This window comes from Oncorhynchus tshawytscha, unplaced genomic scaffold (assembly GCF_018296145.1).
Source record: "Oncorhynchus tshawytscha isolate Ot180627B unplaced genomic scaffold, Otsh_v2.0 Un_contig_15929_pilon_pilon, whole genome shotgun sequence".
In the NCBI taxonomy this organism is placed as follows: Eukaryota; Metazoa; Chordata; class Actinopteri; order Salmoniformes; family Salmonidae; genus Oncorhynchus; species Oncorhynchus tshawytscha.
Genome location: NW_024608575.1, coordinates 1 through 26,408, shown reverse-complemented (window position 1 = coordinate 26,408; position 26,408 = coordinate 1). Strand labels below are relative to the sequence as shown.

The 26,408-nt window shown below is 44.9% G+C and overlaps 1 pseudogene; it reads left to right on the top strand.

Annotated features, from left to right (window-relative positions):
* LOC121843632 lies at positions 1 to 22,408 on the top strand (annotated as a pseudogene).
* The last annotated feature ends 4,000 nt before the right edge of the window (positions 22,409 to 26,408 follow it).

Here is a 26,408-nt window from a genome sequence, read left to right as displayed (position 1 = left end):
AACAGGGTGCAGTTTGGGACGAAAGAGATCCGTTGAGCAGCGGAGCGCCCGCCTGGCTGGCAGACTGTCTGTTTCTATCAGTTGTGTTCATATTATTGCCGTCAGTCAGCATGGCCCTTCTCTCCACTCTCACGCCGGTGTTCGTGGCTGTTTTATGCGTGATCCTAGTTTTTCTGTTCAAAACCTCTCAGAAGAAGGAGAACAAGGCAGTGAAACCCGAGCGGAAGCCCGAGGCCGAGGCCCGGCCGTGGGTAGACGAGGATCTTCAGGACGACACAGAGATCCGACACAAAGATGAAGGTAGTCCTAATAACCTCTCCTATCTACTGAAGTGTGCACTTGTTCACTTCCCTTCATGGATTTGAAAGGAAATTACCATTTCTATTGGTCAACAGCTTGCGAAAATACGCAAAAAAATCTAACTTGTACAGAATAAATAATTGACGGATTGTGATATTTCGCAATTTACTGTGGATGGCATTATAAGCAAGACGTGTTTGTGTACGTTTTTTACATCCAAATTACTGGACGAAAATAACAGACTGAGAAAGGGCATTATTGGAAAGAGATGGTATTCAAACTTTTCAGGGGGACCCCACCCCAAATAAAACCTTAGAATCTGTACATTTAGATTTTTACATCAACAAATAACCTTCAATTCATGACATTTTCAACCAATAAATACATTTACTCAATAAAACAGTATTTTTTTAAAATCTTTCTCAAAAACGTTTGTATATTGTCCCATAAAATTATCTGTACTCTTCATTAATTTGTTCCTAAAAAAATATATTAAAAAAACGTTTTGTTGTTGTGTGGGGTGGACCCAGTCCCCAGCGAGCCCACGACCCCGACTTTGAATACCACTGTGGTAAAGGCTGTGTGTCGTGTAGCCTATGAAAACATGCTATTAAAGCCACCGGTGCAGTCGACTGGTTTCTCTGCGTCAGAGCACTCCTCTGGGTCCTCTAGGTCAAACAGAGAGACCTGCTGCTCCCTGCTATCTATCCTCTAGACCTATAGCCCTTTACTCTAGACCTATAGCCCTTTACTCTAGACCTATAGCCCTTTACTCTAGACCTATAGCCCTTTACTCTAGACCTATAGCCCTTTACTCTAGATCTATAGCCCTTTACTCTAGACCTATAGGCCTTTACTCTAGATCTATAGCCCTTTACTCTAGACCTATAGGCCTTTACTCTAGATCTATAGCCCTTTACTCTAGACCTATAGGCCTTTACTCTAGACCTATAGCCCTTTACTCTAGATCTATAGCCCTTTACTCTAGACCTATAGCCTATAGCCCTTTACTCTAGACCTATAGCCTATAACCCTTTACTCTAGACCTACAGCCCTTTACTCTAGACCTATAGCCTATAGCCCTTTACTCTAGACCTATAGCCCTTTACTCTAGATCTATAGCCCTTTACTCTAGACCTATAGCCCTTTACTCTAGATCTATAGCCCTTTACTCTAGACCTATAGGCCTTTACTCTAGATCTATAGCCCTTTACTCTAGACCTATAGGCCTTTACTCTAGACCTATAGCCCTTTACTCTAGATCTATAGCCCTTTACTCTAGATCTATAGCCCTTTACTCTAGACCTATAGGCCTTTACTCTAGACCTATACCCTTTACTCTAGACCTATAGCCTATAGCCCTTTACTCTAGATCTATAGCCCTTTACTCTAGACCTATAGCCCTTTACTCTAGACCTATAGCCCTTTACTCTAGACCTATAGCCCTTTACTCTAGATCTATAGCCCTTTACTCTAGACCTGCTATCTGTAGGCTAATGTAAACAGCCCTTTACTCTAGACCTATAGCCCTTTAGTCTAGACCTATAGCCTATAGCCCTTTACTCTAGACCTATAGCCTATAGCCCTTTACTCTAGATCTATAGCCCTTTACTCTAGACCTACAGCCCTTTACTCTAGACCTATAGCCCTTTACTCTAGACCTATAGCCCTTTACTCTAGACCTATAGCCCTTTACTCTAGACCTATAGCCCTTTACTCTAGACCTATAGCCCTTTACTCTAGACCTATAGGCCTTTACTCTAGACCTACAGCCCTTTACTCTAGACATATAGCCCTTTACTCTAGACATACAGCCCTTTACTCTAGATCTATAGCCCTTTACTCTAGATCTATAGCCTATAGCCCTTTAATCTAGATCTATAGCCTATAGCCCTTTACTCTAGACCTACAGCCCTTTACTCTAGACCTATAGCCCTTTACTCTAGACCTATAGCCCTTTACTCTAGACCTATAGCCCTTTACTCTAGACCTACAGCCCTTTACTCTAGACCTACAGCCCTTTACTCTAGACCTATAGCCTATAGCCCTTTACTCTAGACCTACAGCCCTTTACTCTAGACCTATAGCCTATAGCCCTTTACTCTAGACCTATAGCCCTTTACTCTAGACCTATAGCCTATAGCCCTTTACTCTAGATCTATAGCCCTTTACTCTAGACCTACAGCCCTTTACTCTAGATCTATAGCCCTTTACTCTAGACCTACAGCCCTTTACTCTAGACCTATAGCCCTTTACTCTAGACCTATAGCCCTTTACTCTAGACCTATAGCCCTTTCCTCTAGATCTATAGCCCTTTACTCTAGACCTACAGCCCTTTATTCTAGACATATAGCCCTTTACTCTAGACCTATAGCCCTTTACTCTAGACCTACAACCCTTTACTCTAGACCTATAGCCCTTTACTCTAGACCTACAGCCCTTTACTCTAGACCTATGGCCTATAGCCCTTTACTCTAGACCTATAGCCCTTTACTCTAGACCTATAGCCCTTTACTCAAGACCTACAGCCCTTTACTCTAGACCTACAGCCCTTTACTCTAGACCTACAGCCCTTTACTCTAGACATATAGCCTATAGCCCTTTACTCTAGATCTATAGCCCTTTACTCTAGACCTACAGCCCTTTACTCTAGATCTATAGCCCTTTACTCTAGACCTATAGCCCTTTACTCTAGACCTATAGCCCTTTACTCTAGACCTACAGCCCTTTACTCTAGATCTATAGCCCTTTACTCTAGACCTATAGCCCTTTACTCTAGACCTATAGCCCTTTACTCTAGATCTACAGCCCTTTACTCTAGATCTATAGACCTACAGCCCTTTACTCTAGACCTACAGCCCTTTACTCTAGATCTATAGCCCTTTACTCTAGACCTATAGCCCTTTACTCTAGACCTATAGCCCTTTACTCTAGACCTACAGCCCTTTACTCTAGACCTATAGCCCTTTACTCTAGACCTACAGCCCTTTACTCTAGATCTATAGCCCTTTACTCTAGACCTATAGCCCTTTACTCTAGATCTATAGCCCTTTACTCTAGACCTACAGCCCTTTACTCTAGACATATAGCCCTTTACTCTAGACCTATAGCCCTTTACTCTAGACATACAGCCCTTTACTCTAGACCTATAGGCCTTTACTCTAGACCTACAGCCCTTTACTCTAGACCTACAGCCCTTTACTCTAGATCTATAGCCTATAGCCCTTTAATCTAGATCTATAGCCTATAGCCCTTTACTCTAGACCTACAGCCCTTTACTCTAGACCTATAGCCCTTTACTCTAGACCTACAGCCCTTTACTCTAGACCTATAGCCCTTTACTCTAGACCTATAGCCCTTTACTCTAGACCTACAGCCCTTTACTCTAGACCTATGGCCTATAGCCCTTTACTCTAGACCTATAGCCCTTTACTCTAGACCTATAGCCCTTTACTCAAGACCTATAGCCCTTTACTCTAGACCTACAGCCCTTTACTCTAGACCTAGAGCCCTTTACTCTAGACATATAGCCTATAGCCCTTTACTCTAGACCTACAGCCCTTTACTCTAGACCTATAGCCTATAGCCCTTTACTCTAGACCTACAGCCCTTTACTCTAGACCTATAGCCCTTTACTCTAGATCTATAGCCCTTTACTCTAGACCTACAGCCCTTTACTCTAGATCTATAGCCCTTTACTCTAGATCTATAGACCTACAGCCCTTTACTCTAGACCTACAGCCCTTTACTCTAGATCTATAGCCCTTTACTCTAGACCTGCTATCTGTAGGCTAATGTAAACAGCCCTTTACTCTAGACCTATAGCCCTTTAGTCTAGACCTATAGCCTATAGCCCTTTACTCTAGACCTATAGCCTATAGCCCTTTACTCTAGATCTATAGCCCTTTACTCTAGACCTACAGCCCTTTACTCTAGATCTATAGCCCTTTACTCTAGACCTATAGCCCTTTACTCTAGACCTATAGCCCTTTACTCTAGACCTATAGCCCTTTACTCTAGACCTATAGCCCTTTACTCTAGACCTATAGGCCTTTACTCTAGACCTACAGCCCTTTACTCTAGACATATAGCCCTTTACTCTAGACATACAGCCCTTTACTCTAGATCTATAGCCCTTTACTCTAGATCTATAGCCTATAGCCCTTTAATCTAGATCTATAGCCTATAGCCCTTTACTATAGACCTACAGCCCTTTACTCTAGACCTATAGCCCTTTACTCTAGACCTATAGCCCTTTACTCTAAACCTATAGCCCTTTACTCTAGACCTACAGCCCTTTACTCTAGACCTACAGCCCTTTACTCTAGACCTATAGTCTATAGCCCTTTACTCTAGACCTACAGCCCTTTACTCTAGACCTATAGCCTATAGCCCTTTACTCTAGACCTATAGCCCTTTACTCTAGACCTATAGCCTATAGCCCTTTACTCTAGATCTATAGCCCTTTACTCTAGACCTACAGCCCTTTACTCTAGATCTATAGCCCTTTACTCTAGACCTACAGCCCTTTACTCTAGACCTATAGCCCTTTACTCTAGACCTATAGCCCTTTACTCTAGACCTATAGCCCTTTACTCTAGATCTATAGCCCTTTACTCTAGACCTACAGCCCTTTATTCTAGACATATAGCCCTTTACTCTAGACCTATAGCCCTTTACTCTAGACCTACAGCCCTTTACTCTAGACCTATAGCCCTTTACTCTAGACCTATAGCCCTTTACTCTAGACCTACAGCCCTTTACTCTAGACCTATGGCCTATAGCCCTTTACTCTAGACCTATAGCCCTTTACTCAAGACCTACAGCCCTTTACTCTAGATCTATAGCCCTTTACTCTAGACCTACAGCCCTTTACTCTAGATCTATAGCCCTTTACTCTAGACCTATAGCCCTTTACTCTAGACCTATAGCCCTTTACTCTAGACCTACAGCCCTTTACTCTAGATCTATAGCCCTTTACTCTAGACCTATAGCCCTTTACTCTAGACCTATAGCCCTTTACTCTAGATCTACAGCCCTTTACTCTAGATCTACAGCCCTTTACTCTAGATCTATAGCCTATAGCCCTTTACTATAGACCTATAGCCCTTTACTCTAGACCTATAGCCCTTTACTCAAGACCTATAGCCCTTTACTCTAGACCTACAGCCCTTTACTCTAGACCTAGAGCCCTTTACTCTAGACCTATAGCCTATAGCCCTTTACTCTAGACCTACAGCCCTTTACTCTAGATCTATAGCCCTTTACTCTAGACCTATAGCCCTTTACTCTAGATCTATAGCCCTTTACTCTAGATCTATAGCCCTTTACTCTAGACCTATAGGCCTTTACTCTAGACCTACAGCCCTTTACTCTAGACCTACAGCCCTTTACTCTAGATCTATAGCCTATAGCCCTTTAATCTAGATCTATAGCCTATAGCCCTTTACTCTAGACCTACAGCCCTTTACTCTAGACCTATAGCCCTTTACTCTAGACCTACAGCCCTTTACTCTAGACCTATAGCCCTTTACTCTGGACCTATAGCCCTTTACTCTAGACCTACAGCCCTTTACTCTAGACCTATGGCCTATAGCCCTTTACTCTAGACCTATAGCCCTTTACTCTAGACCTATAGCCCTTTACTCAAGACCTATAGCCCTTTACTCTAGACCTACAGCCCTTTACTCTAGACCTACAGCCCTTTACTCTAGACATATAGCCTATAGCCCTTTACTCTAGACCTACAGCCCTTTACTCTAGACCTATAGCCTATAGCCCTTTACTCTAGACCTACAGCACTTTACTCTAGACCTATAGCCCTTTACTCTAGATCTATAGCCCTTTACTCTAGACCTACAGCCCTTTACTCTAGATCTATAGCCCTTTACTCTAGATCTATAGACCTACAGCCCTTTACTCTAGACCTACAGCCCTTTACTCTAGATCTATAGCCCTTTACTCTCGACCTATAGCCCTTTACTCTAGACCTACAGCCCTTTACTCTAGATCTATAGCCCTTTACTCTCGACCTATAGCCCTTTACTCTAGATCTATAGCCCTTTACTCTAGACCTACAGCCCTTTACTCTAGATCTATAGCCCTTTACTCTAGACCTATAGCCCTTTACTCTAGACCTATAGCCCTTTACTCTAGACCTACAGCCCTTTACTCTAGATCTATAGCCCTTTACTCTAGACCTATAGCCCTTTACTCTAGACCTATAGCCCTTTACTCTAGATCTACAGCCCTTTACTCTAGATCTACAGCCCTTTACTCTAGATCTATAGCCTATAGCCCTTTACTCTAGACCTATAGCCCTTTACTCTAGACCTATAGCCCTTTACTCAAGACCTATAGCCCTTTACTCTAGACCTACAGCCCTTTACTCTAGACCTAGAGCCCTTTACTCTAGACCTATAGCCTATAGCCCTTTACTCTAGACCTACAGCCCTTTACTCTAGATCTATAGCCCTTTACTCTAGACCTATAGCCCTTTACTCTAGATCTATAGCCCTTTACTCTAGATCTATAGCCCTTTACTCTAGACCTATAGGCCTTTACTCTAGACCTACAGCCCTTTACTCTAGACCTACAGCCCTTTACTCTAGATCTATAGCCTATAGCCCTTTAATCTAGATCTATAGCCTATAGCCCTTTACTCTAGACCTACAGCCCTTTACTCTAGACCTATAGCCCTTTACTCTAGACCTACAGCCCTTTACTCTAGACCTATAGCCCTTTACTCTGGACCTATAGCCCTTTACTCTAGACCTACAGCCCTTTACTCTAGACCTATGGCCTATAGCCCTTTACTCTAGACCTATAGCCCTTTACTCTAGACCTATAGCCCTTTACTCAAGACCTATAGCCCTTTACTCTAGACCTACAGCCCTTTACTCTAGACCTACAGCCCTTTACTCTAGACATATAGCCTATAGCCCTTTACTCTAGACCTACAGCCCTTTACTCTAGACCTATAGCCTATAGCCCTTTACTCTAGACCTACAGCACTTTACTCTAGACCTATAGCCCTTTACTCTAGATCTATAGCCCTTTACTCTAGACCTACAGCCCTTTACTCTAGATCTATAGCCCTTTACTCTAGATCTATAGACCTACAGCCCTTTACTCTAGACCTACAGCCCTTTACTCTAGATCTATAGCCCTTTACTCTCGACCTATAGCCCTTTACTCTAGACCTACAGCCCTTTACTCTAGATCTATAGCCCTTTACTCTCGACCTATAGCCCTTTACTCTAGATCTATAGCCCTTTACTCTAGACCTACAGCCCTTTACTCTAGATCTATAGCCCTTTACTCTAGACCTACAGCCCTTTACTCTAGACCTACAGCCCTTTACTCTAGACCTATAGCCCTTTACTCTAGGACTAGCCAACTAAACTCAACTAAACTCTACAATTTATGATGGAGTTAAGCTGCAACTAGTCTGGGTGGACTGGAGCTCAGAGGTTTTTTATCAAAAGTGACTTCAGCACCCAAAGAATAGCCCGCAATTACACAGAACAATGTCGTGTGTGAATCCCCCTCTCCTCTCAATACTCAGTCTGACTCAGTCTACAGTCTATGTCTATATATTGCTCAACCTTTGAAACCAAAGCGAGAAAATGACTGCCAAGACAAGAGAAAGAAATAGAGAGAGAGAACCTTATTTTCCTTCCTAATTGATGTGTGGGGGAACAGATCATTAACCACAGAACAGATCATTAACCATAGAGAACCACAGAACAGATAATTAACCACAGAACAGATCATTAACCATAGAGAACCCCAGAACAGATCATTAACCATAGAGAACCACAGAACAGATCATTAACCATAGAACAGATCATTAACCATAGAGAACCACAGAACAGATAATTAACCATAGAGAACCACAGAACAGATCATTAACCATAGAACAGATCATTAACCATAGAGAACCACAGAACAGATAATTAACCATAGAACAGATCATTAACCATAGAGAACCACAGAACAGATCATTAACCACAGAACAGATCATTAACCATAGAGAACCACAGAACAGATCATTAACCATAGAGAACCCCAGAACAGATCATTAACCATAGAGAATCCCAGAACAGATCAGTAACCATAGAGAACCACAGAACAGATCATTAACCATAGAGAACCACAGAACAGATCATTAACCATAGAGAACCCCAGAACAGATCATTAACCACAGAACAGATCATTAACCACAGAACAGATCATTAACCACAGAACAGATCATTAACCATCAAACTGATCATTAACCACAGAACAGATCATTATCAAATCAAATCAAATTCATTTATATAGCCCTTCATACATCAGCTGATATCTCAAAGTGCTGTACAGAAACCCAGCCTAAAACCCCAAACAGCAAACAATGCAGGTGTAGAAGCACGGTGGCTAGGAAAAACTCCCTAGAAAGGCCAAAACCTAGGAAGAAACCTAGAGAGGAACCAGGCTATGTGGGGTGGCCAGTCCTCTTCTGGCTGTGCCGGGTGGAGATTATAACAGAACATGGCCAAGATGTTCAAATGTTCATAAATGACCAGCATGGTCGTATAATAATAAGGCAGAACAGTTGAAACTGGAGCAGCAGCACGGTCAGGTGGACTGGGGACAGCAAGGAGTCATCATGTCAGGTAGTCCTGGGGCATGGTCCTAGGTCCTCAGGTCCTCCGAGAGAGAGAAAGAAAGAGAGAATTAGAGAGAGCATATGTGGGGTGGCCAGTCCTCTTCTGGCTGTGCCGGGTGGAGATTATAACAGAACACGGCCAAGATGTTCAAATGTTCATAAATGACCAGCATGGTCGAATAATAATAAGGCAGAACAGTTGAAACTGGAGCAGCAGCACGGCCAGGTGGACTGGGGACAGCAAGGAGTCATCATGTCAGGTAGTCCTGGGTCATGGTCCTAGGGCTCAGGTCCTCAGAGAGAGAGAGAGAAAGAGAGAATTAGAGAACGCACACTTAGATTCACACAGGACACCGAATAGGACAGGAGAGGTACTCCAGATATAACAAACTGACCCTAGCCCCCCGACACATTAACTACTGCAGCATAAATACTGGAGGCTGAGACAGGAGGGGTCAGGAGACACTGTGGCCCCATCCGAGGACACCCCCAGACAGGGCCAAACAGGAAGGATATAACCCCACCCACTTTGCCAAAGCACAGCCCCACACCACTAGAGGGATATCTTCAACCACCAACTTACCATCCTGAGACAAGGCTGAGTATAGCTCACAAAGATCTCCGCCATGGCACAACCCAAGGGGGGCGCCAACCCAGACAGGATGACCACATCAGTGAATCAACCCACTCAGGTGACGCACCCCTTTCCAGGGACGGCATGAGAGAGCCCCAGTAAGCCAGTGACTCAGCCCCTGTAATAGGGTTAGAGGCAGAGAATCCCAGTGGGAAGAGGGGAACCGGCTAGGCAGAGACAGCAAGGGCGGTTCGTTGCTCCAGAGCCTTTCCGTTCACCTCCCACTCCTGGGCCAGACTACACTCAATCATATGACCCACTGAAGAGATAAGTCTTCAGTAAGGACTTAAAGGTTGAGACCGAGTTTGCGTCTCTGATATGGGTAGGCAGACCGTTCCATAAAAATGGAGCTCTATTGGAGAAAGCCCTGCCTCCAGCTGTTTGCTTAGAAATTCTAGGGACAATTAGGAGGCCTGCGTCTTGTGACCATAGCGTACGTGTAGGTATGTACGGCAGGACCAAATCAGAGAGATAGGTAGGAGCAAGCCCATGTAATGCTTTGTAGGTTAGCAGTAAAACCTTGAAATCAGCCCTTGCTTTGACAGGAAGCCAGTATAGAGAGGCTAGCACTGGAGTAATATGATCCAATTTTTTGGTTCTAGTCAGGATTCTAGCAGCCGTATTTAGCACCAACTGAAGTTTATTTAGTGCTTTATCCGGGTAGCCGGAAAGTAGAGCATTGCAGTAGTCTAACCTAGAAGTGACAAAAGCATGGATTAATTTTTCTGCATCATTTTTGGACAGAAAGTTTCTGATTTTTGCAATGTTACGTAGATGGAAAAAGCTGTCCTTGAAATGGTCTTGATATGTTCTTCAAAAGAGATCAGGGTCCAGAGTAACGCCGAGGTCCTTCACAGTTTTATTTGAGACGACTGTACAACCATTAAAATTAATTGTCAGATTCAACAGAAGATCTCTTTGTTTCTTGGGACCTAGAACAAGCATCTGTGTTTTGTCCGAGTTTAAAAGTAGAACGTTTGCAGCCATCCACTTCCTTATGTCTGAAACACAAGCTTCTAGCGAGGGCAATTTTGGGGCTTCACCATGTTTCATTGAAATGTACAGCTGTGTGTCATCCGCATAGCAGTGAAAGTTAACATTATGTTTTCGAATAACATCCCCAAGAGGTAAAATATATAGTGAAAACAATAGTGGTCCCAAAACGGAACCTTGAGGAACACCGAAATTTACAATTGATTTGTTTGAGGACAAACCATTCACAGAGACAAACTGATATCTTTCCGACAGATAAGATCTAAACCAGGCCAGAACTTGTCCGTGTAGACCAATTTGGGTTTCCAATCTCTCCAAAAGAATGTGGTGATCGATGGTATCAAAAGCAGCACTAAGGTCTAGGAGCACGAGGACAGATGCAGAGCCTCGGTCCGATGCCATTAAAATGATCCACAGAACAGATCATTAACCACAGAACAGATCATTAACCACAGAACAGATCATTATCCACAGAACAGATCATTAACCACAGAACAGATCATTAACCGCAGAACAGATCATTAGCCACAGAACAGATCATTAACCACAGAACAGATCATTATCCACAGAACAGATCATTAACCACAGAACAGATCATTAACCACAGAACAGATCATTAACCACAGAACAGATCATTATCCACAGAACAGATCATTAACCATAGATAACCACAGAACAGATCATTAACCACAGAACATATCCTAACCACAGAACATATCCTTAACCACAGAACAGATCATTAACCATAGAGAACCACAGAACAGATCATTAACCACAGAGAACCACAGAACAGATCATTAACCATAGAGAACCACAGAACAGAGCATTAACCATAGAGAACCACAGAACAGATCATTAACCATAGAGAACCACAGAACAGATAATTAACCATAGAGAACCACAGAACAGATCATTAACCATAGAACAGATCATTAACCATAGGGAACCACAGAACAGATCATTAACCATAGAGAACCCCAGAACAGATAATTAACCACAGAACAGATCATTAACCATAGAGAACCACAGAACAGATAATTAACCACAGAACAGATCATTAACCATAGAGAACCACAGAACAGATAATTAACCATAGAACAGATCATTAACCACAGAACAGATAGAGAACCACAGAACAGATCATTAACCATAGAGAACCACAGAACAGATAATTAACCATAGAGAACCACAGAACAGATAATTAACCATAGAACAGATCATTAACCATAGAGAACCACAGAACAGATCATTAACCATAGAGAACCACAGAACAGATCATTAACCATAGAGAACCACAGAACAGATCATTAACCATAGAGAACCACAGAACAGATCATTAACCACATAACAGATCATTAACCACAGAACAGATCATTAACCACAGAACAGATCATTAACCATAGAGAACCCCAGAACAGATCATTAACCACAGGGAACCACAGAACAGATCAACTCAAGGTAGTATGCATGAACACATTCGGTCAAGTAGCTATACAGATGGTTACACGAACCAATAAATATGTGCATGATGTGCACATCTGACTATACATTAACATTGCAGATTAGGCCTTTAATCGCAGTCAATCCGCCTACAATTTAAAAAGCCTTGCTTTCTGTAGCTTCATAATTCAGACGATTGGTCTTCCCCCTGTCTGTCTGGTTTTAGAGGATGGTGATTGGGTGGAAGTGGTGGGGAGGAGGAGCTGGCCCACGTGCCCTACCCGGCTTCTCGGTACCCCGTAGAGGTCATGGTTCAGAGGTCACAGGACTTCTTCAGCCTGATGAACCAGAGGAGGTCTGTCCGCTTCATCAGCCCGAGCCCGTTCCACGACAGGTCATCGACAACGTCATCCGCACTGCAGGTAACACATGCATAATGCACACACACAAACACAGACACACACAAACACAGACACACACACACACACACACACACAGATGCACACAGACACACACACAGGGACGCAGACACGCGCAGACAAGCACAGACACACACACAGACACACACATAGACACACACACACAGACACACACACACACACACATGCAGACACACACAGACACACACACATGCAGACACACACAGACACGTGCAGACAGACACACACAGACACACACAGACACACACACACACAGACACACACAGACACACACACACACACAGACAGACACACACACACACACACGCAGACACGCGCAGACAGACACACACAGACACACACACACACAGACATACACAGAGACAGACACACATGAATGTGTTGTCTGTGTTGTCAAACACACCCCCAGTGGAGCCCACACAGAACCCTGGACGTTTGTGGTAGTGTCAGACCCAGAGGTGAAGCACCAGATCAGGCTAGTGGTGGAGGAGGAGGAGGAAGTCAACTACCGTCAGAGGATGGGGGACAAGTGGGTCAGTGACCTGCAGAGGCTCAGGTCAGATAAAATGCACAGTGCAAACACCATGTAGACATACACCATGTAGATATACACCATGTAGACATACACCATGTAGACATACACCATGTAGACATACACCATGTAGATATACACCATGTAGATATACACCATGTAGATATACACCATGTAGATATACACCATGTAGACATACACCATGTAGATATACACCATGTAGACATACACCATGTAGATATACACCATGTAGATATACACCATGTAGACATACACCATGTAGACATACACCATGTAGATATACACCATGTAGATATACACCATGTAGACATACACCATGTAGACATACACCATGTAGATATACACCATGTAGATATACACCATGTAGATATACACCATGTAGATATACACCATGTAGACATACACCATGTAGACATACACCATGTAGATATACACCATGTAGACATACACCATGTAGACATACACCATGTAGACATACACCATGTAGACATACACCATGTAGATATACACCATGTAGACATACACCATGTAGACATACACCATGTAGATATACACCATGTAGATATACACCATGTAGACATACACCATGTAGATATACACCATGTAGATATACACCATGTAGATATACACCATGTGGATATACACCATGTAGACATACACCATGTAGATATACACCATGTAGATATACACCATGTAGACATACACCATGTAGATATACACCATGTAGATATACACCATGTAGATATACACCATGTAGATATACACCATGTAGACATACACCATGTAGATATACACCATGTGGATATACACACCATGTAGACATACACCATGTAGACATACACCATGTAGACATACACCATGTAGATATACACACCATGTAGATATACGCACCATGTAGATATACGCACCATACACCATGTAGATATACACCATGTAGATATACACCATGTAGATATACACCATGTAGATATACACCATGTAGACATACACCATGTAGATATACACCATGTAGATATACAGCATGTAGATATACACCATGTAGACATACACCATGTAGATATACACCATGTAGATATACACCATGTAGACATACACCATGTAGACATACACCATGTAGATATACACCACGTAGACATACACCATGTAGACATACACCATGTAGATATACACCATGTAGACATACACCATGTAGACATACACCATGTAGATATACACCATGCACGCAAGTCAGATAATATTTTTTATAACTCTCTCTCCATCTCCCTCCCCTCTCTCTCTCCCTCGCAATATCCTCCCTGTGACCCTCCCTCAATCTCTCCTCTCTCTCCATCTCCCCCTCCCTCCCTCTCTCCCTCGCAATATCCTCCCTCGCAATATCCTCCCTGTCTCCCTCACTCTCTCCTCCCTCTCTCCTCCCTCTCTCCCCTTTCCCATCTCTCCTCCCTCTCTCCTCCCTTCCCCATCTCTCCTCTTTCTCTCCCCCCTCTCCCCCTCCCCCATCTCTCCTCCCCCTCTCTCCCTCCCCGTCTCTCCTCCCTCTCTCTCCCCCTCTCTCCCTCTCTCCTCCCTCTCTCTCTCCCAGGACTAACTGGGTGAAGCAGTATCTTGATGTGGCTCCTACCTCGTGTTGATATTTAAACAGACGTGCGGCATCGTCGCTGGAGGACAGAAGAGGACTCATTACTACAATGAGATCAGTGTGTCCATCTCCTGTGGCCTGCTATTGGCCGCGCTGCAGGTCAGATCATTCACACACGGTCATTTACATTTGAGTCATTTAGCAGACGCTCTTATCCAGAGCAACTTACAGCTAGTGCATTCATCTTAATAAAATAGCTAGGTGAGACAACCACATGCACACTCATTCAGATCATTCACCAAGTCACAACCCCCGTGGACCACTGGGGCGTACTCAGGGACGTGGACCACTGGGGCGTACTCAGGGACGTGGACCACTGGGGTGTACTCAGGGGCGTGGACCACTGGGGCGAACTCAGGGACGTGGACCACTGGGGCGTACTCAGGGACGTGGACCACTGGGGCAAACTCAGGGACGTGGACCACTGGGATGTTTTCAGGGACGTGGACCGCTGGGGCGTACTCAGGGACGTGGACCACTGGGGCAAACTCAGGGATGTGGACCACTGGGGCGAACTCAGGGACGTGGACTTCTAGGGCGTACTCAGGGGCGTGGCGCGCTGGGACGTACTCAGGGACGTGGACCGCTGGGGACGTACTCAGGGACGTGGACCACTGGGGCGTGGGACGTGGACCGCTGGGACGTACCAGGGACGTGGACCACTGGGGCAAACTCAGGGATGTGACCACTGGGGCGACTCAGGGACGTGGACCTAGGCGTACTGGGGGCTGGGGACGCACTCAGGGTGGACCGCTGGACCCTCTGGGACGTACTCACGTGACCACTGGGCAAACTCAGGGATGTGGACCACTGCTGGGGCGTGGACTTCTAGGGCGTACGGGACGTGGACGTACTCAGGGACGTGGACCGCTGGGGCGTACTCAGGGACGTGGACCACTGGGGCGTACTCAGGGAAGTGGACCGCTTGGGCATCCTCAGGGACGTGGACCGCTTGGGCGTGCTGATATGATTCTCTATTCTATCTGAAGAGGGCACCGACAGACACTGCAGCTCTGCCTCTAGCTCCTAAGCAACTTCACAGTATTTTTTTTGTTTTGTGTTATTTCTTATATTATTAGTCTAGAATGTTTTTTTGTGTTGTAAAATACATCCGGAAAGAACTTCTGGATATCAGAGAGTGGTAACTCACCAGTATTACGACCAGAAACACAACTTTCCTGAAATGGATCCCTTGTTCGTACCCCCAAGGCAACTAAACTTATCCCAGAGGCTGCTCCAAGACGCCGTCAGTGGAGAAGAGGTATTCGGAGTGGGCTTCTAGTCCGACTCAGGAGCGTGCACACCATCCATCGCTTCCGGGATAATTCCCGCTAATGTTCAGTCCCTGGACAATAAAGTAGACAGGCTCTGGGCGAGGATCTACTTCTAGAGAGACATCAGGAACTGTAACATAATCTGTTTCACAGAATCATGGCTCTCTCCGGATATACTGTCTCCGTCCATACAGCCAGCCGGGCTATCAGTACATCGCATGGACAGGAAAAAAGGTAGAGGTAGAGGTGTATGTTTCATGATTAACTACTCATGGTGTGATTGTGGTAATGTTCAGGAACTCAAGACCTTTTGTTCATCAGACCTGGAATACCTCACAATCATATTACCACCCAAGATAATTCTCTTCGGTTATAGTCACAACCGTGTATATTTCCCCCTCAAGCCGATATCACGACGGCCTTCAAGGAACTACTCTGGACTTTGTGCTAACAGGAAACTACATATCCCTAGGCCACATTTATTGTAGCTGGGGATTTTAACAAAAACATTTTGGGAGGAAAACATTACCGAAGTTGTTGTAACATTACCTGTTGTACTTGTGCTTCAAAAACTCTCGACCATTGTCCCTCTCCCTTTCGGGATGGCTACAAGGACCTCCCCTGCCCTACCATTGGCAAATCAGATCACACCTCCCTTCTGCTCTTCCCTTCCTATAGGCAGAAACTCAAACAGGAGTACCCATGCTAAGATCTATTTAATGCTGGTCTGACAAATCGGAATCCATGCTTCAAGATTGTTTGATCACGCGGACTGGGATATGTTCCCGGGATGCCTCTGAGAATAACATTGACGTATACACTGACACGGTGACTGAGGTCATCAGGAAGTGTATAGGGGATGTTGTTCCCACTATGACTATTAAAACCTACCCAAACCAAAAACCGTGAAAGCGCGAACCACGGCAATGTCACTGGAAATATGGTTGAGTACAAACAGTCCAGCTATGCCCTCCGTAAGTCAATCAAACAGGCAAAACATCAGTACAGAGACAAAGTGGAGTCGCAATTCAACTGCTCAGACACGAGATGTATGTGGCAGGGACTCCAGACAATGACAAATTACAAAGGGAAAACCAGCCACTGACGACTTGCTCCCAGACAAGCTAAACACCTTCTTCACCTGCTTTGAGGATAACACAGTGCTACCGACGCAGCCCTCGGCCAAGGACTGTGGTCCCCGTGGTCAACGTGGTAAGGACTGTGGTTTCCCGTGGTCGATGTGATTAAGGACTGTGGTCCCCGTGGTCGACGTGAGTAAGGACTGTGGTTTCCCCGTGGTCGATGTGATTAAGGACTGTGGTCCCCGTGGTCAACGTGAGTAAGGACTGTGGTTTCCCCGTGGTCGATGTGATTAGGACTGTGGTCCCCGTGGTCAACGTGAGTAAGGACTGTGGTTTCCCCGTGGTCGATGTGATTAAGGACTGTGGTCCCCCGTGGTCGACGTGAGTAAGGACTGTGGTTTCCCCGTGGTCGATGTGATTAAGGACTGTGGTCCCCGTGGTCGACGTGAGTAAGGACTGTGGTCCTCCGTGGTCAACGTGAGTAAGACATTTAAGCGTGTCAACCCACACAAGGCTGCCGGCTCAGACGGCATCCCTAGCTGCGTCCTTAGAGCATGCGCAGCCCAGCTGACTCGAGTGTTTACAGACATATTCAATCTCTCCCAGTCTGCTGTCCCCACTTGCTTCAAGATGTCACCATTGTTCCTGTACCCAAGAAAGCGAAGGTAACTGACTATAGCCCCGTAGCACTCACTTCTGTCATCATGAAGTGCTTTGAGAGACTAGTCATGGATCATATCACCTCCACCCTACCTGACACCCTAGACCCACTCCAATTTGCTTACTGCCTCAATAGGTCCACAGACGATGCAATCACCATCACACTACACAGTGCCCTATCCCATCTGGAGGAATACCTATGTAAGAATGCTGTTCATTGACTATAGACTATAGTTAGACTATAGCTCAGTGTTCAACAGCATAGTAACATCAAGCTCATCATTAAGCTTAAGGCCCTGGGTCTGAACCCCGCCCTGTGCAACTGGGTCCTGGACTTCCTGACGGGCGGCCCCAACGTGGTAAAGGTAGGAAACAACCCCTCCGCTACGCTGATTCTCAACACTGGGGCCCCACAAGGGTGAATGCTCAGCCCCCTCCTGTACTCCCTGTTCACCCATGACTGAGTGGCCATGCACGCCTCCAACTCAATCATCAAGTTTTCAGATGACACAACAGTAGTAGGCTTGATTACCAACAATAATGAGACGGCCTACAGGGAGGAGGTGAGGGCCCTGACCGAGTGGTGCCAGGAAAATAACCTCTCCCTCAACATCAACAAACCGAAGGAGCTGATCGTGGACTTCAGGAGACAGAAGAGGGAGTACGCCCCCTATCCACATCAACTGTGCTGCAGGGAGAAGGTGAAAAGCTTCAAGTTCCTGGGCGTACACATCGCTGGCGATCTGAAACGGTGTGGTGATGAAGGTGAGGTGATGAAGGTGCAACAACAATCAGGAGAAACACAGCTTTAGACCCTCAGAAACTTCTACAGATGCACCATCGAGAGCATCCTGTCGGGCTGTATCACCGCCTGGTACAGCAACTGCACCGCCTGCAACCTTAGTGCTTTCTAGAGGGTGGTGCGGTCTGCCCGAATGCATCACCGGGGCAAACTATCTGCCCTCCAGGACACCTACAGCACCCGATGTCACAGGAAGGCCAAAGATCATCACAGACAACAACCACCCAAGCCACTGCCTGTTCACACCGCTATCATCCAGAAGGCGAGGTCAGTACAGGTGCATCAAAGCTGGGACCGAGAGACTGAAAAACAGCTTCTATCTCAAGGCTGTCAGACTGTTAAATAGCCATCCCTAGCCGGCCTCCCCCATTACCCTGCCCTGAACTTAGTCACTGTCAATCAGCCAGCTACCACCCGGTTACTCAACCCTACATTAGGGCTGCTGCCTGATGTACCTACAGTCGACATGGAATCACTGGTCACTTTAATAATGTTAAACTGTTTACTCATTTCATATGCACTGTATATAATGTATTCTAGCCAAGTCCATCCTATTCAACTATTGCTATACATCTACTAATCTATCCTATGTATTCTATAGATATACTATATATTCCATCACATCGAGTCTATAATGTCTATACATCCCATCATATGTACAGTGCATTCGGAAAGTATTCAGACCCCTTGACTTTTTCTACATGTTGTTGCGTTACAGTCTTATTCTAAAAATGGATTCAATTGTCCCCATCAATCTACACACAATACCACATAATGACTAAGCAAAACAAGTTTAAAATGTTTGCTCATTTATGCAAAATGTTTTTTAAATATCGCATTTACATAAATATTCAGACCCTTTACTCAGTACTTTGTTGAAGCACCTTTGACAGTGATTACAGCCTTGAGTCTTCTTGGGTATGATGCTGCAAGCTTGGCACACCTGTATTTGGGGAGTTTCTCCCATTCTTCTCTGCAGATCCTCTCAAGCTCTGTCAGTTTGAATTGTGGAGTGTTGCTGCACAGCTATTTTCAGGTCTACAGCGATGTTCAATTGGGTTCAAATCAGGGCTCTGGCTGGCCTACTCAAGGATATTCAGAGACTTGTCCTTGAAGCCACGCCTGTGTTATCTTGGCTGTGTGCTTAGGTCGTTGTCCTGTTGGAAGGTGGACCTTCACCCCAGTCTGAGGTTCTGAGGCGCTCTGGAGCAGGTTTTCACCAAGGATCTCTCTGTACTTTGCTCCGTTAATCTTTTGCCTCTATCCTGACTAGTCTCCGAGTCCCTGCAGCTGAAAAACAACTCCACAGTATGATGCTGCCACCACCATGCTTCACCATAGTGATGCTGCCACCACCATGCTTCACCGTAGGGATAGTGCCAGGTTTCCGCCAGACATGACGCTGGCATTCAGGCCAAATAGTTCAATCTTGGTTTCATCAGACCAGAGAATCTTATATCTCATGGTCTGAGTCCTTTAGGTGCCTTTTGACAAACTCCAAGTGGACTGTCATGTGCCTTTTACTGAGGAGTGGATTCTGTCTGGCCATGCTACCATGAAGGCCTGATTGGTGGAGTGCTGCATAGATGGTTGTCCTTCTGGAAGGTTCTCCCATCTCCACAGAGGAACTCTAGAGCTCTGTCAGAATGACCATCGGGTTCTTGGTCACCTCCTTGACCAAGGCCCTTCTCCCCCGATTGCTCAGTTTGGCTGGGCGGCCAGCTCTAGGAAGAGTCTTGGTGGTTCACAACTTCTTCCATTTAAGAATGATGGAGGTCACTGTTCCTGGGGACCTTCAATGCTCGACACAATTCTGTGTCTCTGAGCTCTACGGACAATTCCTTCAACCTCATGGCTTGGTTTTTGCTCTGACATGCTGTCAGTGTAGGACCTTATCTGAACAGGTGTGTTTCTTCCCAAAACATGTCCAGTCAATTGAATTTACCACAGATGGACTCAATCAAGTTGTAGAAACATCTCAAGGATGATCAATGGACACAAGATGCACCTGAGCGCAATTTCAAGTCTCCTAGGAAAGGGTCAGAATGCTTATGTAAACAAGGTACTTCTGTTTTATTTTTAATACATTTGCAACAATTTTAAAAGCCTGTTTTGCTTTGTCATTATGGGGTATTGTGATGTCATTATGGGGTATTGTGATGTCATTATGGGGGCAGTGTGATGTCATTATGGGGTATTGTGATGTCATTATGGGGTGATGTCATTATGGGGTGTGTGTCATTATGGGGTATTGTGTGTAGATTGCTGAGATTGTTCTTTTTTATTTAATAAATTTTTAGAATAAGGCTGTAACGTAACAAAATGTGGAAAAGTCAAGGGGTCTGAATACTTTCTGATGGCACTGTATGTATAGAGATATATAATGATTATTTTATATACTATGGACTACGACAGTCATTGCTCATCCTAATATTTATATATTTCTTAATTCTATTATTTTAGATTTGTGTGTATTGTTGTGAATATTACTCCACTGTTGGAGCTAGGAACACAAGCATTTCGCTAGGTATTATTGTTGGAGCTAGGAACACTAGCATTTAGGTAGGTATTACTGTTGGAGCTAGGAACACAAGCATTTCGCTAGGTATTATTGTTGGAGCTAGGAACACTAGCATTTAGGTAGGTATTACTGTTGGAGCTAGGAACACTAGCATTTAGGTAGGTATTATTGTTGGAGCTAGGAACACTAGCATTTAGGTAGGTATTATTGTTGGAGCTAGGAACACTAGCATTTAGGTAGGTATTACTGTTGGAGCTACAGTAGGAACACTAGCATTTAGGTAGGTATTACTGTTGTAGCTAGGAACACTAGCATTTCGCTAGGTATTACTGTTGTAGCTAGGAACACTAGCATTTAGGTAGGTATTACTGTTGGAGCTACAGTAGGAACACAAGCATTTAGGTAGGTATTACTGTTGGAGCTACAGTAGGAACACAAGCATTTAGGTAGGTATTACTGTTGGAGCTACAGTAGGAACACAAGCATTTAGGTAGGTATTACTGTTGGAGCTACAGTAGGAACACTAGCATTTAGGTAGGTATTACTGTTGTAGCTAGGAACACAAGCATTTAGGTAGGTATTACTGTTGGAGCTAGAAACACTAGCATTTCGCTACACCCTTAATTAATAACATCTAAATATTTGATTTGAAATAAAATGTCAAACAAAGACAGAAGGATGTTACGTTACAGAACGTAGAAATTGTTTTGTAGAACAGATTGTCTGTCAGATAGAACGGGGAATGGTGTCAGCTCTAGGCAACCATAAGAGCATTTCAAAACCCTTAATAAACCTCTGGATTCTGTATGTGTTTGATATTCTGACCGAACCCATGTCTCTCTGTGTTTGACTGACATGCAGTCTGTCCAATCCCCTTGTCAGAATGCAGGTCTGGTGACGGTGACGACGACGCCTCAACTGCGGCCCCAGCTCAGGCTGCTCCTCGGTCGGCCAGCCAATGAGAAGCTGCTGATGCTACTTCCTGTTGGTTACCCCGCCCCCGACGCCACCGTGCCCGACCTCACCCGCAAGCCACTCGACGACATCATGGTACACCTGTGACATCATCATAAAGGGCCCGGCCGAGTGACATCATAGATGTAGGGGTGCCTTCTGTCCTCGTCTCCCCTCCAGTCATCTGCAATGATTTGTAAAGCAGCAACAGTCATCAAAATGTTTACTATTCTAATAAATGCAACAGTTGGACAATAAATGAAGATACTCCAAACTTTTAGATTTTTTATAATTCATATCGATATCGAGTGAATTATAGCATAAAACATTTTACTGGACAAATAATGTTCAGGTTTTTTGGTGGAAATTCAGGTATTCAATTTATTGTTAAATTTCACTTGTTTTTTTTCTTAGAATGCACTAATACACTGCTCAAAAAAATAAAGGGAACACTTAAACAACACAATGTAACTCCAAGTCAATCACACTTCTGTGAAATCAAACTGTCCACTTAGGAAGCAACAATGATTGACAATAAATTTCACATGCTGTTGTGCAAATGGAATAGACAACCGGTGGAAATTATAGCCAATTAGCAAGACACCCCCAATAAAGGAGTGGTTCTGCAGGTGGTGACCACAGACCATTTCTCAGTTCCTATGCGTCCTGGCTGATGTTTTGGTCACTTTTGAATGCTGGCGGTGCTTTCACTCTAGTGGTAGCATGAGACGGAGTCTACAACCCACACAAGTGGCTCAGGTAGTGCAGCTCATCCAGGATGGCACATCAATGCGAGCTGTGGCAAGAAGGTTTGCTGTGTCTGTCAGCGTAGTGTCCAGAGCATGGAGGCGCTACCAGGAGACAGGCCAGCACATCAGGAGACGTGGAGGAGGCCGTAGGAGGGCAACAACCCAGCAGCAGGGACCGCTACCTCCGCCTTTGTGCAAGGAGGAGCAGGAGAAGCATTGCCAGAGCCCTGCAAATGACCTCCAGCAGGCCACAAATGTGCATGTGTCTGCTCAAACGGTCAGAAACAGACTCCATGAGGGTGGCATGAGGGGTCCGGCGTCCACAGGTGGGGTTGCGCACAGCCCAACACCGTGCAGGACGTTTGGCATTTTGCCAGAGAACACCAAGATTGGCAAATTCGCCACTGGCACCCTGTGCTCTTTCACAGATGAAAGCAGGTTCACTGAGCACGTGACAGACGTGACAGAGTCTGGAGACGCCGTGGAGAACGCTCTGCTGCCTGCAACATCCTCCAGTATGACCGGTTTGGCGTGTGTCAGTCATGGTGTGGGGTGGCATTTCTATGGGGGGCCGCACAGCTCTCCATGTGCTCGCCAGAGGTAGCCTGGACTGCCATTAGGTACCGAGATGAGATCCTCAGACCCTTTGTGAGACCATATGCTGGTGCGGTTGGCCCTGGTTCCTCCTAATGCAAGACAATGCTAGAGCTCATGTGGCTGGAGTGTGTCAGCAGTTCTTGCAAGAGGAAGTCATTGATGCTATGGACTGGCCGGCCCGTTCCCCAGACCTGAATCCAATTGAGCACATCTGGGACATCATGTCTCGCTCCATCCACCAACGCCACGTTACCACAGACTGTCCAGGAGTTGGCGGATGCTTTAGTCCAGGTCTGGGAGGAGATCCTCAGGAGATCATCCGCCACTCATCAGGAGCATGCCCAGGCGTTGTAGGGAGTCATACAGGCACGTGAGGCCACACACACTACTGGAGCCTCATTTTGACTTGTTTTAAGGACATTACATCAAAGTTGGATAAGCCTGTAGTGTGGTTTCCACTTTAATTTTGAGTGTGACTCCAAATCCAGACCTCCATGGGTTGATAAATTAGATTTCCATTGATAATTTTGTGTGATTTTGTTGTCAGCACATTCAACTATGTAAAGAAAAAAGTATTTAATAAGAATATTTCATTCATTCAGATCTGGGATGTTATTTTAGTGTTCCCTTTATTTTTTTGAGCAGTGTATATACATATTCTAATGGTATCAGGTATTTTTGTAACTTTTTTGTGTTAAAATGGAAGAAAATGGTAAAGAAAGAAAATGGTATTACCTCATTTGCATAAACACATGCTGTGTGTTGCATATATTAATAAATTAACAAGGGAATTGGAACAAGGCTGCACACACACCAAACTAGTGCTCTGTCTAGGCCTACCTGTACTCACCTATGTGCAGACTGCCTCAGTAATTCATGTTGTCACGTTCTAATTCAACATGTATGTCAATATGAGGTGCATTCAGTTCGCATGAACATTTGCTCCGTTGCAGAGCGACACATTTTCCATAACGTTCCTGTATGTTCTTGAACAGACTTTTGAGGTAAGTTTGGTGGGTGTGGCTTGAAGCAATGAGTGACGTATTTAAAGAGCAGTGGCCATGCTGACAGCGTCCCAACCCACAACAAACCCCTCCCCGTTTTTCAACTGTTTTTTCAGTATAGCATCTTTTGGTTGAATTGAACGTTCCAGAACATACCAAATAGAACGTAGCCCTGGATACCATTAGATAACAAAATAAACAGGTTTGGCACGAGATTACACTTTACAGTGACCTCCACTAATATTGGCACCCTTGGTAAAAAAAAAAATGAGCAAAACGGGCTATGAAATTGTTTTGTTTGTTGTTCATCCTCTTGGTCTTTCATTGAAAATATTCAAAAAAATTGACCATTAAAGGAACTCCACACAATATTTCTGAGCTCATATTCTATAAGAGGAGTTCAGGAACTCAGTAGAACATTTGAGGTGAAGGTACTCTGTTCCGGAGAGCTCCTCCCAAATCAATGTTCACAAAAACACATTTGTTTTGATCACGTTACACATATATTTTGGGGGATTCCTCCAACGCCATTTGCCGTGTGGAGTGGAAGAAACTTTCTTGCAATAGCATTTCCGTCCACTTTCCTTCTCCTCCCGCTCTCTCAATTACGATTTTGTCCTTGTTCATAAGCAGTCGAGGAGATGAGGGGTGGAGAGGACGGAGGAGAGGAGGGAGGCGGGGGCGAGGAGAGGACAGAGGGGAGTCAAGGAGAGAGCGGAGGAGAGGGACAGGAGAGGACAGATGAGAAGAGGGAGGAAAAGAAGAGGAGGACAGAGGGAGAGGAGGGAGGAAAGGAGAGGGGAGGAGAGGACGAGAAGGGGAGAGGGAGGAGGGGATGAGAGGAGAGAAGATTTATGCGAGGAGAGGATGGAGGAGGAAGGAGGAGATGAGCAGGAGAGGAGGGGGGAGAGGATGGAGGTTCTCCCATTATATGTACAGAAATAACATTGGTTACATCCCAATCATTGGCCACGCTTCCTCCCATAGTGATTTGAAACTAAATGACTGGTATAAGAAATATGGTGGAAACTTCCTCTTGAGTGAAGCCCAGTGGTGTATATACTATAGTGGTTCTCAACCTTTTTTTGGTTACTGTACACCAACTACATTTTTCTCTGCCCGAGGTACCCCTGAAGTACCCCCAAGTACCCCTGAAGTACCCCCAAAGTACCCTGAAGTGCACCCTCATGTGCCCTTAAGGCCGTTCCCGTTCTGCCAGTCACATTCTGTTAAAGGTCCCCAAAGCAAAGCACACACATCCCTGGTTTGCTCCTCTTTTCAGTTCGCTGAAGCTAGCGACTGGAACGAGCTGCTCGGCCTCAAACTGGACAGTTTTATCTCCATCTCTTCATTCCAAGGAGCTCCATCATGGACACTCTGACTGACAGTTGTGGCTGCTTTGTGTGATGTATTGTTGTCTCTACCTTCTTGCCCTTTGTGCTGTTGTCTGTGACCAATAATGTTTGTACCATGTTTTGTGTTGCTACCATGTCGTTGTCATGTTGTGTTGCTACCATGTAGCCGTTGTCATGTTGTGTTGCTACCATGTCGTTGTCATGTTGTGTTGCTACCATGTCGTTGTCATGTTGTGTTGCTACCATGTCGTTGTCATGTTGTGTTGCTACCATGCTGTCATGTTGTGTTGCTACCATGCTGTGTTGTCATGTGATGCTGCCTTGCTATGTCGTCTTTGGTCTCTCTTTATGTAGTGTTGTATTTGTCTCTCTTTATGTAGTGCTGTGTTGCTGCCACGCTATCGTGTTGTTGTCTTAGGTCTCTCTTTATGTAGTGTTGTGGTGTCTCTCTTTATGTAGTGTTGTGGTGTCTCTCTTCCTGTAGTGTTGTGTTGTCTCTCTTTATGTAGTGTTGTAGTGTCTCTCTTTATGTAGTGTTGTGTTGCCTCTCTTTTATGTAGTGTTGTGTTGCCTCTCTTTATGTAGTGTTGTGTTGTCTCTCTTTATGTAGTGTTGTGTTGTCTCTCTTTATGTAGTGTTGTGTTGTCTCTCTTTATGTAGTGTTGTGGTGTCTCTCTTTATGTAGTGTTGTAGTGTCTCTCTTTATGTAGTGTTGTCTTAGGTCTCTCTTTATGTAGTGTTGTCTCTCTTTATGTAGTGTT